The sequence below is a fragment of the Balaenoptera borealis genome (genome assembly GCF_965194805.1).
Source record: "Balaenoptera borealis genome assembly, contig: HAP1_SCAFFOLD_905, whole genome shotgun sequence".
NCBI lineage: Eukaryota > Metazoa > Chordata > Mammalia > Artiodactyla > Balaenopteridae > Balaenoptera > Balaenoptera borealis.
The window spans coordinates 245,106-263,359 of record NW_028123299.1 but is presented as its reverse complement, the minus strand read 5'-3'; the positions used below and the strand labels follow the sequence as shown (position 1 = coordinate 263,359).

At 45.8% G+C, this 18,254-nt stretch overlaps 1 pseudogene across 1 annotated transcript in view; it reads left to right on the top strand.

Moving 5' to 3' along the window:
- The first annotated feature begins 307 nt into the window (after positions 1-307).
- LOC309621708 (uncharacterized protein C2orf78 pseudogene) overlaps positions 308-18,254 on the top strand; it is a 62,178-nt pseudogene continuing 44,231 nt past the window's right edge. The window contains exon 1 of the transcript in view: positions 308-391. The product of the transcript in view is annotated as an uncharacterized protein C2orf78 pseudogene (transcript). The remainder of the gene's footprint in view (positions 392-18,254) is intronic.

The following is an 18,254-nucleotide window of genomic DNA, read 5'->3' as shown; positions in this document are numbered from 1 at the left end:
AGAAATGTGGCAATGATTTCCCTAATGGAAGAGCCTGGGGGAGGTAAATCTGTCTTCTAGGATTTCCTCCTCCCCAAAGCTCAGAAACTCAGGTGTTGTTTTAGCTCTCCTACACTCTCTTCACCCAAGCCCGCCTTCCTGTTGGGGATCGGACCTCCCTATTGGCTCTCTCATACCTTTCAACTGCCTGCTTTGTGACATCACTCTCCTCCCAAACCTACTACCACTTGGTAGAGCCTTGGGGTTTCCGTGGAGCTGTTTGGACCAGTAACCAGTGACCTCTGTACTGGACACGTGCGCCGTTCAGCTGCAGCCACTCAGACATCCTCTAGTGTTGTCTCCTCATCCCTTGTACCTGCAGTGGATGCTTCCTCTTCTCTGACCATGTCAGGTAAGAAAAGAAACTTTGGAAAGTTTTGCGTTCGATTTCTTTTGCCCCTAAATTGAGTAGGAGATTCAAAATAGCATGGAATAATGAGGGAAAGTATTGAACTACAAGTCTGGAGACCTAATTTCACTTTTGACTTTGACGTTTACTATCTGTGTGACTTTGGACAAATCACTGGCTGTCTCACAAAGCCTGTTGCTTTCCTTAACTGTTACGTTAGGATACCACATTGGGTTGATCACTCTGATCCCCTTCTTTTCCAGTATTGAGCCTTAAAGGGTACCCATGTAGAAAACGAAATCAGACACTTCTCAAGAGTGTTTCAACAGAAACACAGAAAAGCCAGGGGACATAGAAAACTAGCAATATATACCAAGATGTTTCATCTCTAATGGTCTCCCTCCACTAGGATTTCGACTAGTTGAAAAGAGAGAATAGGGAGAGAGGATGGAGAGTACTGGGCTCTACAGGGAGGCACAGAGTCGAGCGTAAGGAAGTTTAGGACGGTTTTCATTAGCACAGGCCAACAGGCACCAAGAGATGGGAGAAAATGTAAGAATGAAGAGGGAAAGCATAGAGGAGCTCTCAAGAAAAACGGAGTTTGCAATGGAATGCTGATGGGAACCAAAGATTTTCAATTAAAGCAGAAACAGCACAGAGGGAAACCTGCTCAGAGCAGGGCAAAACCAAGTTGATGGTAGCAAACCCTTACATTAACAGACTAAGAAGGAAAGTAAGGCCAGAACAGGGGATCACCGGGAAAGGCAGCTTATCAGAAAAGTCATACTCCGTTTTCTTTCTTTTATTGCCTCTCTGAATACAGTTGGCCACTTGACAGTTTTGAATATAAACATTTTAGAAATACGTTTTAGAAATGATGCCTCCTATAAACAAGCAACCACAGTGGTTATCTAGGGGGCTGCTTTTCAGTGTTTTATTCTTTCTAATTTTTAAACTAGGTAGACATTTCACCAATTCAACATTTTAAGTGATATCTTCTAAATTGAATCAGAAGGACTATTTTCCTTGGTGTGATATGTAGGTTCTAAGGCAAGGCTGCTTTTCATTTTTACAGTTATTTCCTTCCTAACACAGAGAGCACATTGATCAACAGCCATCGTTCGCTTGTAGAGCTTAGCTACCGAAGAAGAAGAAGAAAAAGTCAAGCCCCACATCTCTAATTCCCCCCCCCACTTAGGGAATTCCCTGGCGGTCCAGTGCTTAGGACTCGGTGCTTTCACGGCCAGGGCCACGCGGCGCGGCCAAAGAAACAAAACAAACAAACATCCACGTTTATCGAAAACCATATTGTGGAGTCCTGTGGATTTTCTTACATTTGAAAATCTTTTTTAATTGGATTCTAGGCATGATGGTTTTTTGAGGTTTTGGGATGCCATCTTCTTGGATGCTGAAGATGATTCTAATCTAAGTTCTAGGATAAATCCAAAAACCTTCCTGATACATTTTAAGCTTCCTTTCTGCTTATTATATAAGCTATATTCATTGAAATATATATTTCTCCTAGGCTTAATACCTCTTACTTGCTGGGTAAAAATATGAAGGAGCACAATAATGAAACTCTTTTACACTTATTATTTTGCTGTCTGCTTCGTACCGGTTTTCATTGAAATACTTGTCTATATGTGTTGTGGCTACCTATACATGCACATTTATTGCATTCTGTTGCTTGTTATGCATTTTTTACTGACATACCTTCTCTGTCTGTATGCATTGGCTAGGAATTCATTCACCTCTATCACCTCCATCGTGTCTTCTGGTTAATAGTATTCACTAAAATAGAGTGGGCAAAATTCACTTTCATAATATTGCATGGATGGTACAGAATGCCATTTGTTAGTAAATTCATTAGGCTTCGATACTTGCCACATACCCCAGTTTTCATTAATATCTATGGATTTCTTTTTCGTTAACGTAATATGCTTGTCATGATTTTTCTTTGTCTTTCTAGAACTTATTGTATCTTCCTCCATATAAATCATACGCAATAGATCAGCTTATTCATCTATTAATTATTACTGCTATTATTATTGGTGGTGGTGTTATAACCACTTTATAGGTGAGGAATCTGAAGTAATCAGATAACTTTTCCCTTTCCAAAAGCACTTAAGAAATCCACTTTCGGGTAATCATTTTGAGGTAGGATGAGAAACCGGGCTTGAAGAGGGCAAAAATGACTCTTTCAATTCACCAGTTGGACTGAGCTGTACGTCACCTCTAGGTAATAGCGTGGGAACTGCACAAGCAAAGGGAGACACTGAAGACGACAATGGTAATAGCCGTACTGTTTTCTAATGGACAAAAAAAATGCCTATATTATAAGTTCTATTTCTCCTGCTTTCTGGCAGTATCATGCTCAGAGTGGAGTCCTGGCAAGGAAGTCAGGATACTTAGGTTCTGAAACCTGGTAATGATACTAACATAATGAGAGAACTTGAACAAGTCAACCCGACCTCTCTGAGCCTCAGTTTCCTTACTCACGAAATGAGACTGAGAACATCGAAGTTCTCTAAGGGCCTCCTAGTTCTAAAATGCTTCCAGTCTAGGAAATAGCATAGAAGTCAATACGAGTGCAGGCTGAAGGGAAAGACAGGGCAGGGAGAAGGTTGCTTCCAGCCTAGAGAACAATCTCTGAACCACACCACTTGGCTCTTCTGCCCGTCTGTGCCCAAGATGGGAGCACAGGCAGTTAATAGAGAAGAGTGGAAAACTGCTCAGTCCTTACAGCCATCATTAACTGTCTGATTTTGGGTTTCTCAGGAAGTAGTGATAGTAGAGGTGTCCTGATAGCAAGAACCTTCAGATGATGCCGTTCCTCAAACGTAGTGAGAATTTCTCAACCTCCCTGAGTTTTTCATGACCCTCTTGTTCTTACAGAAAATTTCCAACATCCATCTCTACTTGGAACTCTAAATTCTCTGCAGCATTCTCCTCCTGTGGTGAGCAATGCAACTTCCCTAACACGAAGTGTCTGCAACTTCTCCAGAGTCTCTGCCCCTGCCGTCAGTTCGGCATCGGCTACTGGTACCCCTTTCCAGACACTCATGGGTAGTGCCTACCTTTACCAACATTCTAGCACGACTATGTTATCTGGAGTTACTGACCACAGCCAGATCTCCACTTCAGCTGCTTCCTATCCAGGTGTTCTTGAGTGGGACATCACAGCAAGCACTGAAAAGAATTCTTCTTCACTCGGAGACTTTACTCTGGCACTCACTGACCGCCACACAGCTGCCTCCTCCATGTTTCTGGCAGCCCAGTATGATAAAACTTCAGACGCCAAGAACATGGTCCCTCTACATCCATCGCTTTCTGCCAGCCTTGCTCAGGGAACACCATCTCAGATTCCAAATCAGGGGCAGAGCCGCCTGCCACTTCCCTGCCAGGAAGGAAGCCAGGTATATTACTATAACCAAGGCACACTGGGGTCTTTACTGTATGGAGAACTTGGCTCCTGCCCGCAATCCTACGGCTCGGCGTCATACACAGGAAGTCGGGCCTCTGGGCAACCAGAAATGGGAATGGGACCGAAGGAGATTCAGCCCACAAATATCCGACCACCAGCTTCCACCTCTGCAGTCTGCCACCCTGTGTCTGCTCAACGCATCACAGAAACAAGTTTTCAAGGTGAGTATAACAAACGCCAGAGAAAGTTGAAGAATGAGGTCGGCATTCAAAAATGGGGTCAAATCGACAGCTGGGAAGGGGTGTAGAGGCAGGTAGAATTCAGATCCTGAGCCTTTAATAACCACTACCTTCGCTCAGTGCCCTCTGTTTTTAGACTCTCTATGAGAACACCTAGGGCTTCCCTGGTGGCGCCGTGGTTAAGAATCCGCCTGCCAATGCAATGCGGGGGACACGGGTTCGAGCCCTGGTCTGCGAAGATCCCACATGCCGTGCAGCAACTAAGCGCATGTGCCACAACGACGGAGCCTGCATTCTAGAGCCCGTGAGCCTCAACTACCGAAGCCCACGTGCCTACAGCCCATGCTCCGCAACAAGAGAAGCCACCGCGATGAGAAGCCCGCACACCGCAACCAAGAGTAGCCCCCGCTAGCCGCCAACTAGAGAAAGCCCGTGCACAGCAATGAGAGACCCAGTGCAGCCAAAAACATAAATACGTAGAATAAATAAGTTCAAACAGTAAATAAATACATAAACATAAATTACAAAAAAAAAAAGAACACCTAATGCAGGTGGGACGGTGGGAGGGCCACTGTAGAGGTCATCTATGCTACATGTACAAGAACCCCGAGAGCACACCAATCGGTACCACACTTTTCACTGCTGTAGCCGATCGTTCCCCCTGTACTGCCACACTGTAGCACTCCCTTCCCTCATCTACTGCTATAGTCTCTTCGGAAGGTGTTTCAGAACTCTTGTTATCAGAGTGCCAGTTGAACTGTCCTCACTTCCTTCATTTATACCAGGATTGAAGACCTTGTGGTCCGAGATCCTGTCCAGAGAGCAAGCAGGCTAAGACTCTGTCTTTGTTGATGTATTTCATCAGCAAGGGCTCTACCCCCTCTCCTAGTTCATGGTGTGACGTGTTCTTGGCCTCTCGGGAAAGTGGGGAGAATGGAAAGGACCCTATATGAGAATGCTAGGCTTTGTAAAACATTTCAGGTTTTTAAAAATAAGACTCATTTTGTATTGGACTTATAAACAGTCCTATGAAATACAAAGCGAGCCGAGAATCAGCGACAGGAAAGGCTCACCAGTAAGAATTACAACAGTCACCGCTTACCTCGTAGCATAGGGCACTGTCCGTGATCCTTAAGAAGAGTTAGTAGAAATGCCTTGCCCATCTTGCCCCTGAACCCCTTGAAAGGTACACGACTGCTGTGTTGGTGTTTAGGGGGAGCATCTCACTTACCAGGGACTGACTTCTCCCTTGATCCCTTTGTAGGGATGGAGACCTCCCCCCTGGTGATGAAAAATTCCCTGGGATTGCAACCTCCAAGCCAGACGTTTTGTGTGACACAAAGTCAAGAACTCCCCAAGTCCTGCAGTAGCAGAAACAGCCACATACTTGAGAGTAACCCACCATCTGAACTTGGGGACATTTCAGTGACAGCTCCAGTCCAGAGTGCCAGGCGTCTCCTGGCCCTGCCTCCAGCTCCAAGCCAGGGACAAATAGAGAGTAAGCACGTGGATGATATCAAAACCAAGCTTTCAAAGCCTCTGGATGCCTACCAGATCCCAACAGAGAACCAAGATCCTCCACTACTCCCTTTAGGAATCCCTGATATTCACCAGCCGCTGGCCTGCACCGATCCCCTCAGCCAAGAGGAGCAGCCTGGTTCTGAAAATGCTGATCTGGGAGAGAACAGCCGGAGTCGTCAGGACCTAGGGACACTTGAAAATGGGATTGAACCTAGCAGTGGTCTTGCAGACATTACTACACTGGCGGAGGATATTCACCTTCCCCAGCTCTTTAATCCTTTGAAAGATCTTGATCAATCCCAAGGTCCCAACGTGATCAAAGCTAAAGACACCAGAGCCATTAAGGTGAATCAGGTGCAGGAAAAGCCAAGTGTCATAAAGGTTCCCTCTGATCAACCCAGGAAGAACAAACAGAAAGCCTCTGAGCCTATCAGTGGCGCTCCCAAGGCCAAAATCCAGCCAAAGAATCCAGAGTGCCTGTTAGGGGGAGAAGTGGTTATATGCCACGCTGCAGTCAGTGACAGGGCTCCTGTGAACACGGCCAAGCACTCTCAAGGCAAACCTCAGAAAGCTGCATCCAGAAAGATCAGCAAAACTAAGAGCCACGGGCAGGAAAAGACCAAAAGGACCAGAGGGAGAAACAAGGCTGAGGAGAACAAGCAGTCAGGGAACAAAGTCAAGGCAGAAGAGAAGCCAGCAATCCCCCACACGAAGCGAAAGGAACACCAAACTGAGCTTCTCCAACAGAGCTTTCAAAAGCCTCGAACCTCCCTTGGCGTGCGCATGCTGGAGTCTGTGAAGGTTCTTCATGCGCTGGGGAAGAAGAATGAGACGAAAACTGGGCGCTCTTCCTGTCGGCTCTTGGGAAAGTCAAGCAACCCCAAAGACCCCCAGCCACCCCCAGCTATCCAGCCATGGCGGCATACCCCACGTGAGGGGAAGGGTCCTGAGAAAACGCAAGTCCAAGCCCAGAAACCAGACAGCAGTGCTGAAACAGAGTGTCCGTCTCCAGCCCAGTATGAGCGGCCTCCTCCTGGGAAGGTCAAGTTGATACCTCTGCCTTTTTCTGCCTGGGACAAGCCTCAAGCTCGACCCGCTCCTCGGAGGCCACAGTCTCTGGCCTCACATCGGCCTGCTGGGGCTTACCGTGCCCAGCCTGGTTCTACTGACTCAGCTCAACCTGCTGCAGCCAATTCATCCCAGCCAGCTCCTGCCTCTTTGCCAGGCCCCGCCAAACCAGCTCAGCCAACTGTGACCAACCCAACCCAACCGGCTTGGCCCAACCATACCCAGCCTCGTGTCCCTCAGTCTGCTGCTCCTAGGCCTGCACCCTCCAAAACTTCATCTGGCGCTCCTCTCCAGCGGGAGCCTGTTCCCCCTGCTGTGAATAAGCGCCAGTCCCCACCCAAGCTCCAAACCCACTTTCTACTCCAAGACTTCAGCAAGCAACGAGTTCCATGGAGGGAACCCAACGTGCCTGAGCCAGTCATGTCAAAGCCCATCGAACAAGAGCAGAGGCCAGAGCGAGAGGCCATGAAGAGGCGGGCTCAACAACAACGGGAGAATGCTGCCGGATACACCTCTTCGGGCAAGCTGCAATTTTTCACCGAGAGGGAAAACGAAATGGAAATTGCCGACTACTACGGATACGTCAAGTGAGAGCTGCTAGGATTCTTGGTGCCACCTTGGCTACCAGCTGTTCTTCCATACACAGGTAAGACAGGTATAGAACTGAATAAGTAAATGGAATACAATTAATAGACGAGTAACAAACCTTTCGAATTTTCAGATGCTGCTAACTGGGGCGTGAGAAAGGAAGGACTGAAAGTTGGATGGGAGAATGAAGGAAAGGGGTAAAAACTGAGCAAAGAGGAAGGAACTTGGCCCAGGGCTAGGAAGGCCAAAAGAGACGTATGGATTTAGGAAAGGAAGCAGGAGCGAGGATGAAATGGCAGAAGTAAAAAGCAGGGTCAGAGGTCTGGGTTGAAAGAACACAATTGGAGTAGAGTTGAAGGTGACAGAAGATGAGTCTAGGTTTACTAGGAGAAATAGAAAAAGTCTCTCGGGGACGCTGGCCTTAAGTCTCACAACCACCAGATAGGTATTTCAGAAAACAAGAGGTTCAGGACACATCTCTGAAAGGTCTGAGTTGCCTTATTCAGGTGTGACTGTAGTGGGGGAATAGGGAAATCTACCAGAGAAGTGGCTAGGGCTCAGAGTTATCCTAGGGGCAGCTGACGACAGGGGCAGAGCCAAGGGAACTGCTGGATCAGGAGGCCCACGAACAAAGCAGGGGCATAGCCGCCTGTCACTTCCCTGCCAGGAAGGAAGCCAGGTATATTACTGTAACCAAGGCACACTGGGGTCTTTACTGTATGGAGAACTTGGCTCCTGCCCGCAATCCTACGGCTCGGCGTCACACACAGGAAGTAGGGCCTCTGGGCAACCAGAAATGGGAATGGGACTGAAGGAGATTCAGCCCACAAATATCCGACCACCAGCTTCCACCTCTGCAGTCTGCCACCCTGTGTCTGCTCAACGCATCACAGAAACAAGTTTTCAAGGTGAGTATACAGACGGCAGAGAAAAGTTGAACAATGAGGTCAGCATTCAAAAATGGGGTCAAATCGACAGCTGGGAAGGGGTGTAGAGACAGGTAGAATTTAGATCCTGAGCCTTTAATAACCACTACCTTCTCTCAGTGCTCTCTGTTTTTAGACTCTATATGAGAACACCTAGGGCTTCCCTGGTGGCGCCTGCCAATGCAGGGGACACGGGTTCGAGCCCTGGTCTGCGAAGATCCCACATGCCGTGCAGCAACTAAGCGCATGTGCCACGACGACGGAGCCTGCATTCTAGAGCCCGTGAGCCTCAACTACCGAAGCCCACGTGCCTACAGCCCATGCTCCGCAACAAGAGAAGCCACCGCGATGAGATGCCCGCACACCGCAACCGAGAGTAGCCCCCGCTAGCCGCCAACTAGAGAAAGCCCGTGCACAGCAATGAGAGACCCAGTGCGGCCAAAAACATAAATACGTAGAATAAATAAGTTCAAACAGTAAATAAATACATAAACATAAATTACAAAAAAAAAGAACACCTAATGCAGGTGGGAAGGTGGGAGGGCCACCGTAGAGGTCATCTATGCTACATGTACAAGAATCCCGAGAGCACACCAATCGGTACCACACTTTTCACTGCTGTAGCCGATCGTTCCCCCTGTACTGCCACACTGTAGCACTCCCTTCCCTCATCTACTGCTATAGTCTCTTCGGAAGGTGTTTCAGAACTCTTGTTATCAGAGTGCCAGTTGAACTGTCCTCACTTCCTTCATTTATACCAGGATTGAAGACCTTGTGGTCCGAGATCCTGTCCAGAGAGCAAGCAGGCTAAGGCTCTGTCTTTGTTGATGTATTTCATCAGAAAGGGCTCTACCCCCTCTCCTAGTTCATGGTGTGAAGTGTTCTTGGCCTCTCGGGAAAGTGGGGAGAATGGAAAGGACCCTATATGAGAATGCTAGGCTCTGTAAAACATTTCAGGTTTTTAAAAATAAGACTCATTTTGTATTGGACTGACAACAGTCCTATGAAATACAAAGAAGGCCGAGAATCAGTGACAGGAAAGGATCACCAGTAAGAACTACAGCAGTCACCGCTTACCTCGTAGCATAGGGCACTGTCCGTGATCCTTAAGAAGAGTTAGTAGAAATGCCTTGCCCATCTTGCCCCTGAACCCCTTGAAAGGTACACGACTGCTGTGTTGGTGTTTAGGGGGAGCATCTCACTTACCAGGGACTGACTTCTCCCTTGATTCCTCTGTAGTGATGGAGACTTCCCCGCTGATGAAAAATTCCCTGGGATTGCAACCTCCAAGCCAGACAGCTTTCCTATGGAATGACAGAGAACTTGTCAAGGTGAAACACCAGTCTGCGGGAGAAAGGGAGGAAGAGAATGATGGAAATCGTTTCTGGGAAACTATTTTTACATTATGTGTTGTTTGTTCCCGGTAAATAAACTGAAATCTTCTTAACAGTACAACAAAATCTAAACCACTAAAGCCAACAATACAGGAGTATAACGTTCGACAAAAATTTCTTTGGCTGCGCAGCATGTGGGATCTTAGCTCCCCAACCAGGGATTGAACCCACGCCTGCTGCGTTGGAAGCGCAGAGTCTTCACCACGGGACCACCGGGGAAGTCCCAGGACTATCACTTTTAAAGGAGAAGGTACAAACCCCTCGGTTCTATGAACTGGAGATTTTTAGTAAGAAGTCAATATATTTGTTGTTAGGCACATTTTATGTTAGGCTGTCTCCCTGCACAGGATGCAGGCGCCTTGAGAATGGAAGTCATATCCCTCTATAGTACGTCCCTCTTCTTTCTGCTTTGCAGTTTGCTGCTCCACTTGTTCAACCCCACCTAGTAATAACCTATACTTCCCTTGTTCCTGTTTTCCCATCTGGAAAACAGACAAAAGGCAACCAAACAACGCAAAGGTCTCAACAAATAAGGGATATCCAAAACCAGAGATGGCCAGAACTTCTGTACCCCTGATGAAATAGTCCTCATACAAAACCTGATAATCAAATTCCTTAATGCTAGGAATCACAGTGAAAAATAGTATCTGAACTGACTTCTGTCAGATGAGTGAGAACTAAGGTTAATTCAGTGTATCTGAAGCATAGAAAGTGAGGGCAAAAGTGGCACAAGATGGGGCTAGAGAAGCAGAGAGGATTCTAGACCACGCAGAGTCTTAAAGGCCAACAGTGTGTTTTCTATTCTCAAAACAATGCTTGTGAGCGATGTTTATGAGCAACGTTCCAACTTGCTTTGAAGGTTTCTTGTGTGAAGAGTGGATTGGAAGGAAACAAGATATATGGACACCAGTTAGGACCTAATCGCAACAGACAGGCAAGTTCAGTATTAGGAAGTTGAGGAAGAGCTGGCTGACAGATTCCAAAGAAATTCAGGAGATGAACTGAAGCGGGCTTAATGGGGTAGGAGATGGAGGAAAGGAAGGTCTTAGGGAATTCAAGGGTTTACTGCACACATGAGCAAAGTCTCAAAATTAATCATTTGAACGTACAGAGGCGGATCTCCCAAATGACACCGGTTAGGAAGCAACGGTACGCCCTTTAGAATTCCTAGAGACAACACAAATCAACTGTTTCGATGGAAAATTCGGCGGGACTCTTGATTTCCATGGGAATACAGAGAAAAGAGACACTGATCTGGCTTGCAGGTATATTTAGGAAGCTGTTAGCCGGACATCACCTACTAGTATCATGTAAGTAGGCCGTCCGAAGTAGGAAGCTTAGGGGAAAAACCTGGAGGAAAACTTAAAAGCTTAAGCCACACCTCTACACTACACCACCTTTCACAATTTCTTCTCAGATAAGCATCATCCCCATCAGTGAAGAAACTCGTTCGTACCTCATAATAGGAAAAACAGGCCTAAAGATTCAATGTGTGTCTTGGGAGGTCCCATCTATGCGATATCTTCCTGGGACCAGAAAAGGCCCCAGGAAGATCCATCTCTGCACCCCTGAAAGCTTACCACCAAGGAAAATGACTAGGTCCATAGATTTCCTCCCTCAAACCAGCTTACCTCACACATAGATCATTAGCAACTCCGCCCTTACTCACATTATCACAGTCACAAGAGTGGTTAGGGAGAAAAGCACTAACCAGGGGAACTAAAACAGAGGCAATCCAGGCCAAGCTGGGCTGGTGGCAGATATCTTGCTCCTTACGCTCGGGTGCATAATGCGACTCACCACAGTGCCTTTTTCACAGACCCTTTTGAACGTTTCTCCACAGAATCCAACAGCTCAAGTTAGTTCATGACGCTTCAAGGTCAACAATCGTCAAGAGAAAAACATGCAATATGTCTTACAATGTTGGATTCCTTACAAACAGGACAAGGAGATAACCATGTAGACAAAACCAGAGCATTTGAAAACATCTGTATTCTACAAACACACCAGTGAATGCTATAAATAAGGTACTATGACATAAAACAAAATGAAAACTAGATGTGAGACTCTTCTCTTCAGTGTACAGACTTCATGGCAGTTGCTGCACACTATCTAGCTACTTAGATCTTTAACTCTCTGTTCTGTTAATACCAAATGAGGCCCAAGTGTGTCAACCTGTTTCCCACAGAAACCAAAAAGTCTACATGCATCTCTTTTCTCCTGTGCCCTTTCACCTTACCTGCTCCCAATTCTCCACCAACGTCCTCCTCTTTCTCTAATTATTCTCCTCTTCATTTTGCTTGGCCTTGCCCCCAAGCATGCAAGACAGAGAGTCCTAGAGGTCCAAGATTCTAGAGTGGCTGTTTGCAAGGCGGAGGAGATTACAGTAACTGCCACACTGTATATACTTCTGTGCAAAGAAAAAGGGACAGTGTTCAGAATGTCTCTCACATATAACAAGAGCTGGAGATGGCAGGATACCTGTGTGGCCCAAGGAACTAGAGCTAGCAAATTATGGGCCAAACAATTGCAACCAAAGGCTGGAAGAGGAAAGGTCTGCAACCAGCTCTGTCTCCTAGCTCTCTGGTATTTGCTGCCAACGGGCAGAGTCTATTTCGTGAAGCATCAAGCACTGAAAAGAAGACTCCTGCTGCTGGAAGGTGACAGGAAGTAACGTCCAATGCAAGATCAAGGCTTGTCCTCGAAGCAATGCCCATAATGGAAGAAAAAAAAAAAAGAGAAAGCGGAAGAGAAACGTTAAGTCGCAAGTCCAACCTGGCCCCCAGCCTAGCCCAGCCCAAGGAAGGTAGGAGTCAAGGAGAAGAAACTAAAAGAGAAGAGCCTTGGACCACAACATTCTCCACAAGGTACACTCAACAAACTTCACCCTACTCTTGAACCAAGTTACAAAGAGAGCTTCTTAATCCCTACTTTGGCTCCTTAAAAGCTGCTATCAGTTCACTCATTAGACACATATGATTTCAGAACAACTGTAATAGTTCAAACTAGATGGCTCTTTCCTTCCTAAGGATTATTAATTAAAGAAGATCTATATAGCTCTAAGTATATGATACATAAAATAGAATACTCTGTAGAATATAAGTAACTCTTAGTTCAGTGTATTAATGAACGTCTGTAAGAAATGTGGCAATGATTTCCCTAATGGAAGAGCCTGGGGGAGGTAAATCTGTCTTCTAGGATTTCCTCCCCAGAGCTCAGAAACTCAGGTGTTGTTTTAGCTCTCCTACACTCTCTTCACCCAAGCCCGCCTTCCTGTTGGGGATCGGACCTCCCTATTGGCTCTCTCATACCTTTCAACTGCCTGCTTTGTGACATCACTCTCCTACCAAACCTACTACCACTTGGTAGAGTCTTGGGGTTTCCGTGGAGCTGTTTGGACCAGTAACCAGTGACCTCTGTACTGGACACGTGCGCCGTTCAGCTGCAGCCACTCGGACATCCTCTAGTGTTGTCTCCTCATCCCTTGTACCTGCAGTGGATGCTTCCTCTTCTCTGACCATGTCAGGTAAGAAAAGAAACTTTGGAAAGTTTTGCGTTCGATTTCTTTTGCCCCTAAATTGAGTAAGTAGGAGATTCAAAATAGCATGGAATAATGAGGGAAAGTATTGAACTACACGTCTGGAGACCTAATTTCAGTTTTGACTTTGACGTTTACTATCTGTGTGACTTTGGACAAATCACTGGCTGTCTCACAAAGCCTGTTGCTTTCCTTAACTGTTACGTTAGGATACCACGTTGGGTTGATCACTCTGATCCCCTTCTTTTCCAGTATTGAGCCTTAAAGGGTACCCATGTAGAAAACGAAATCAGACACTTCTCAAGAGTGTTTCAACAGAAACATAGAAAAGCCAGGGGACATAGAAAACTAGCAATATATACCAAGATGTTTCATCTCTAATGGTCTCCCTCCACTAGGATTTCGACTAGTTGAAAAGAGAGAATAGGGAGAGAGGATGGAGAGTACTGGGCTCTACAGGGAGGCACAGAGTCGAGCGTAAGGAAGTTTAGGATGGTTTTCATTAGCACAGGCCAACAGGCACCAAGAGATGGGAGAAAATGTAAGAATGAAGAGGGAAAGCATAGAGGAGCTCTCAAGAAAAACGGAGTTTGCAATGGAATGCTGATGGGAACCAAAGATTTTCAATTAAAGCAGAAACAGCACAGAGGGAAACCTGCTCAGAGCAGGGCAAAACCAAGTTGATGGTAGCAAACCCTTACATTAACAGACTAAGAAGGAAAGTAAGGCCAGAACAGGGGATCACCAGGAAAGGCAGCTTATCAGAAAAGTCATACTCCGTTTTCTTTCTTTTATTGCCTCTCTGAATACAGTTGGCCACTTGACAGTTTTGAATATAAACATTTTAGAAATACGTTTTAGAAATGATGCCTCCTATAAACAAGCAACCACAGTGGTTATCTAGGGGGCTGCTTTTCAGTGTTTTATTCTTTCTAATTTTTAAACTAGGTAGACATTTCACCAATTCAACATTTTAAGTGATATCTTCTAAATTGAATCAGAAGGACTATTTTCCTTGGTGTGATATGTAGGTTCTAAGGCAAGGCTGCTTTTCATTTTTACAGTTATTTCCTTCCTAACACAGAGAGCACATTGATCAACAGCCATCGTTCGCTTGTAGAGCTTAGCTACCGAAGAAGAAGAAGAAGAAGAAGAAAAAGTCAAGCCCCACATCTCTAATTCCCCCCCCCACTTAGGGAATTCCCTGGCGGTCCAGTGCTTAGGACTCGGTGCTTTCACGGCCAGGGCCACGCGGCGCGGCCAAAGAAACAAAACAAACAAACATCCACGTTTATCGAAAACCATATTGTGGAGTCCTGTGGATTTTCTTACATTTGAAAATCTTTTTTAATTGGATTCTAGGCATGATGGTTTTTTGAGGTTTTGGGATGCCATCTTCTTGGATGCTGAAGATGATTCTAATCTAAGTTCTAGGATAAATCCAAAAACCTTCCTGATACATTTTAAGCTTCCTTTCTGCTTATTATATAAGCTATATTCATTGAAATATATATTTCTCCTAGGCTTAATACCTCTTACTTGCTGGGTAAAAATATGAAGGAGCACAATAATGAAACTCTTTTACACTTATTATTTTGCTGTCTGCTTCGTACCGGTTTTCATTGAAATACTTGTCTATATGTGTTGTGGCTACCTATACATGCACATTTATTGCATTCTGTTGCTTGTTATGCATTTTTTACTGACATACCTTCTCTGTCTGTATGCATTGGCTAGGAATTCATTCACCTCTATCACCTCCATCGTGTCTTCTGGTTAATAGTATTCACTAAAATAGAGTGGGCAAAATTCACTTTCATAATATTGCATGGATAGTACAGAATGCCATTTGTTAGTAAATTCATTAGGCTTCGATACTTGCCACATACCCCAGTTTTCATTAATATCTATGGATTTCTTTTTCGTTAACGTAATATGCTTGTCATGATTTTTCTTTGTCTTTCTAGAACTTATTGTATCTTCCTCCATATAAATCATACGCAATAGATCAGCTTATTCATCTATTAATTATTACTGCTATTATTATTGGTGGTGGTGTTATAACCACTTTACAGGTGAGGAATCTGAAGTAATCAGATAACTCTTCCCTTTCCAAAAGCACTTAAGAAATCCACTTTCGGGTAATCATTTTGAGGTAGGATGAGAAACCAGGCTTGAAGAGGGCAAAAATGACTCTTTCAATTCACCAGTTGGACTGAGCTGTACGTCACCTCTAGGTAATAGCGTGGGAACTGCACAAGCAAAGGGAGACACTGAAGACGACAATGGTAACAGCCGTACTGTTTTCTAATGGACAAAAAAAATGCCTATATTATAAGTTCTATTTCTCCTGCTTTCTGGCAGTATCATGCTCAGAGTGGAGTCCTGGCAAGGAAGTCAGGATACTTAGGTTCTGAAACCTGGTAATGATACTAACATAATGAGAGAACTTGAACAAGTCAACCCGACCTCTCTGAGCCTCAGTTTCCTTACTCACGAAATGAGACTGAGAACATCGAAGTTCTCTAAGGGCCTCCTAGTTCTAAAATGCTTCCAGTCTAGGAAATAGCATAGAAGTCAATACGAGTGCAGGCTGAAGGGAAAGACAGGGCAGGGAGAAGGTTGCTTCCAGCCTAGAGAACAATCTCTGAACCACACCACTTGGCTCTTCTGCCCGTCTGTGCCCAAGATGGGAGCACAGGCAGTTAATAGAGAAGAGTGGAAAACTGCTCAGTCCTTACAGCCATCATTAACTGTCTGATTTTGGGTTTCTCAGGAAGTAGTGATAGTAGAGGTGTCCTGATAGCAAGAACCTTCAGATGATGCCGTTCCTCAAACGTAGTGAGAATTTCTCAACCTCCCTGAGTTTTTCATGACCCTCTTGTTCTTACAGAAAATTTCCAACATCCATCTCTACTTGGAACTCTAAATTCTCTGCAGCATTCTCCTCCTGTGGTGAGCAATGCAACTTCCCTAACACGAAGTGTCTGCAACTTCTCCAGAGTCTCTGCCCCTGCCGTCAGTTCGGCATCGGCTACTGGTACCCCTTTCCAGACACTCATGGGTAGTGCCTACCTTTACCAACATTCTAGCACGACTATGTTATCTGGAGTTACTGACCACAGCCAGATCTCCACTTCAGCTGCTTCCTATCCAGGTGTTCTTGAGTGGGACATCACAGCAAGCACTGAAAAGAATTCTTCTTCACTCGGAGACTTTACTCTGGCACTCACTGACCGCCACACAGCTGCCTCCTCCATGTTTCTGGCAGCCCAGGATGATAAAACTTCAGACGCCAAGAACATGGTCCCTCTACATCCATCGCTTTCTGCCAGCCTTGCTCAGGGAACACCATCTCAGATTCCAAATCAGGGGCAGAGCCGCCTGTCACTTCCCTGCCAGGAAGGAAGCCAGGTATATTACTGTAACCAAGGCACACTGGGGTCTTTACTGTATGGAGAACTTGGCTCCTGCCCGCAATCCTACGGCTCGGCGTCATACACAGGAAGTCGGGCCTCTGGGCAACCAGAAATGGGAATGGGACTGAAGGAGATTCAGCCCACAAATATCCGACCACCAGCTTCCACCTCTGCAGTCTGCCACCCTGTGTCTGCTCAACGCATCACAGAAACAAGTTTTCAAGGTGAGTATAACAAACGCCAGAGAAAGTTGAAGAATGAGGTCGGCATTCAAAAATGGGGTCAAATCGACAGCTGGGAAGGGGTGTAGAGACAGGTAGAATTTAGATCCTGAGCCTTTAATAACCACTACCTTCTCTCAGTGCTCTCTGTTTTTAGACTCTATATGAGAACACCTAGGGCTTCCCTGGTGGCGCCTGCCAATGCAGGGGACACGGGTTCGAGCCCTGGTCTGCGAAGATCCCACATGCCGTGCAGCAACTAAGCGCATGTGCCACAACGACGGAGCCTGCATTCTAGAGCCCGTGAGCCTCAACTACCGAAGCCCACGTGCCTACAGCCCATGCTCCGCAACAAGAGAAGCCACCGCGATGAGATGCCCGCACACCGCAACCGAGAGTAGCCCCCGCTAGCCGCCAACTAGAGAAAGCCCGTGCACAGCAATGAGAGACCCAGTGCAGCCAAAAAAATAAATACGTAGAATAAATAAGTTCAAACAGTAAATAAATACATAAACATAAATTACAAAAAAAAAGAACACCTAATGCAGGTGGGAAGGTGGGAGGGCCACTGTAGAGGTCATCTATGCTACATGTACAAGAACCCCGAGAGCACACCAATCGGTACCACACTTTTCACTGCTGTAGCCGATCGTTCCCCCTGTACTGCCACACTGTAGCACTCCCTTCCCTCATCTACTGCTATAGTCTCTTTGGAAGGTGTTTCCGAACTCTTGTTATCAGAGTGCCAGTTGAACTGTCCTCACTTCCTTCATTTATACCAGGATTGAAGACCTTGTGGTCCGAGATCCTGTCCAGAGAGCAAGCAGGCTAAGGCTCTGTCTTTGTTGATGTATTTCATCAGAAAGGGCTCTACCCCCTCTCCTAGTTCATGGTGTGAAGTGTTCTTGGCCTCTCGGGAAAGTGGGGAGAATGGAAAGGACCCTATATGAGAATGCTAGGCTCTGTAAAACATTTCAGGTTTTTAAAAATAAGACTCATTTTGTATTGGACTGACAACAGTCCTATGAAATACAAAGAAGGCCGAGAATCAGTGACAGGAAAGGATCACCAGTAAGAACTACAGCAGTCACCGCTTACCTCGTAGCATAGGGCACTGTCCGTGATCCTTAAGAAGAGTTAGTAGAAATGCCTTGCCCATCTTGCCCCTGAACCCCTTGAAAGGTACACGACTGCTGTGTTGGTGTTTAGGGGGAGCATCTCACTTACCAGGGACTGACTTCTCCCTTGATTCCTCTGTAGTGATGGAGACTTCCCCGCTGATGAAAAATTCCCTGGGATTGCAACCTCCAAGCCAGACAGCTTTCCTATGGAATGACAGAGAACTTGTCAAGGTGAAACACCAGTCTGCGGGAGAAAGGGAGGAAGAGAATGATGGAAATCGTTTCTGGGAAACTATTTTTACATTATGTGTTGTTTGTTCCCGGTAAATAAACTGAAATCTTCTTAACAGTACAACAAAATCTAAACCACTAAAGCCAACAATACAGGAGTATAACGTTCGACAAAA